Source organism: Helobdella robusta, assembly GCF_000326865.2.
Source record: "Helobdella robusta unplaced genomic scaffold HELROscaffold_10, whole genome shotgun sequence".
Lineage (NCBI taxonomy): Eukaryota > Metazoa > Annelida > Clitellata > Rhynchobdellida > Glossiphoniidae > Helobdella > Helobdella robusta.
Genome location: NW_008703571.1, coordinates 2959472 through 2961785, shown reverse-complemented (window position 1 = coordinate 2961785; position 2314 = coordinate 2959472).

Sequence of the window (2314 nt, the reverse complement as noted above, 5' to 3'; positions counted from 1 at the left end):
GTCATAAGACGGCCAAAAAGGGTGTTGGAATTTTTGTCAAAAAACCGCTAGCCCAAAAAGTACTGGATATTAAAAGGATTAGTTCACGTCTCATGTGGATCAAGCTTCGCCTAGAAAAGCAAACAATGAATATTTTTTCTGCATATGCACCACAGACAGGCGAATCAGAAGAGATGAAAGATGACTTCTGGGCTGCGTTCTCTGACACAATCTCAACAATACCAAAATCTGAAATAATCCTGATTGGAGGTGATCTCAATGGCCACGTTGGAGAGAAAACAGATGGTTTTGACAACGTACATGGCGGTGTTGGCTATGGAGAACTTAATGAAGATGGCAACCGCATCCTTGAGTTTGCTGAAAGTCACGGGTTTTGTTTACTGAACACATATTTTAAAAAGAGGTTGGAACATCTCATAACATACAAAACTGGACTATCAGCCACGCAAATTGATTTCTTCGCTGTCAAGCAACAACACCGAAGGCCATTCAAAAATGTCAAAGTTATACCTGGCGAATCATGTGTCACCCAACATAGACTCCTTGTGGCAGACATGGTTGTCGAACTGTCAAAACATAAGTCTAAACAATTGCTTCAGAGAATCAAAACGTGGAAACTGAAAAGCAATATTCACCGAGAAAAATTTCAACAGATTGTCGCAACACAGTTAGGCCACCAATCGCAAGCCAGTACAGATTGGAGTACATACAAAACCGTTTTGATAAACGCTGCAACTACAGTTTGTGGGAAAACTGGTACAAAACGTCAGGATGAACGGGACAAATGGTAGTGGAATGACAGTGTACAAAATGCAATAGCTGAAAAGAAAGCTGCATACAAGCAATGGCAAAAATCAAAGTCTGTTGATGACTATAAAATTTTCCGTGAGAAGAAAAATTATGCAAGACGTCATTGAGAGAAAATTACCGTCGTGCATCACAATCGGAAATTATCAATTTGGTTTCCTTGCGGGGAAATCAACAATTGATGCAATTCACATCCTTCGGCAACTGCAAGAGAAGTACCTCGCAAAGCATTACACATATTTGTAGACTTTGAAGAAGCATTTGATCGAGTTCCCCGTGAAGCAATCAGGTGGAGTCTACGTCGACAACTCATTCCAGAATATCCAGGGGCGTCATTTCAGATTTTGGTTAGGGGGGGGGGGGCGAACTTATGTGGTCTATGGCTTAGCATGTAACACACACACACACACACACACACACACACACACATATATATATATATATATATATATTGTTATAATACTCGCTGTCGTAACCGATTTACGATGCGACGGGTTCGAATCTTCGATTGAATAAAATACTCCAAACAGTTATTAGTTATTAAACTTTATTTACAGAAGAAATCAACTAATCGTTTATTTCTAGCAAATTCCAAATTAACACAACAATTAACTTTTAAATTGTTCAAAATCTATCGTTATGACAACGTCAACAAAACAAATCAAATATCGCTTTAAATAGTTCACCGAATCGCTATTCACAAAATCACAGAGTCGCGAATTTCACTAATCACGAATTTCACTAATCACGAATTTCACTATCACGAATATCTCAATCACGAATATCACCAATCACGAATATCTCAATCACGAATATCTCAATCACGAATATCACCAATCACGAATATCTCAATCACGAATATCACCAATCACAAATATCTTGCGACGTGCGCTTATATACTCTTCGCAAGCGTCGTTTCTAGATTCTTCCCGATGGTCCGATTCCAGCATACTCTAGAACGTTCCAGTCACTAGAACATTCTAGAATACGCTAGAATCTAGTGCGTTCGGTAGCACGGTTATAACATTACCCCCTTCTTAGTTCTGTTCGTCCCGAACAGCTTTCGTTCCGGTGTCCGCATGGTACGGAGCCAGTCTATCCAAATGGACGATCTTCATTCTTGCTCTCGGCTTCCGATATTCCTGAATACGGTAGACGACGTCATTCAAGCGGGTGATGACTTGATAAGGTCCTTCCCACCCTCGCTGGAGCTTTGGAGAACGTCCTTTCTTCCGCTGTGGGTTGTACAGCCAAACTAACTCGTCGACAGCAAAACCGCCACTGCTTCCTTTCAAGTCGTATCTGGTTTTGGCCGCCTCCGTGTTTTTCATAATTTTAAGGCGTACGTAACGGTGGATATGGTTTAATCGCTGTCGAAGATTATCCACGTATTCTGTTAATGGTTGGTGTGGTTCGGGTGGTACGCCATATTTCACATCAGCTGGAGTTCTTAAGGTAGTCCCAAACAGAACTCTTGATGGCGTTTCTCCAGTAGTTGTGTGGATAG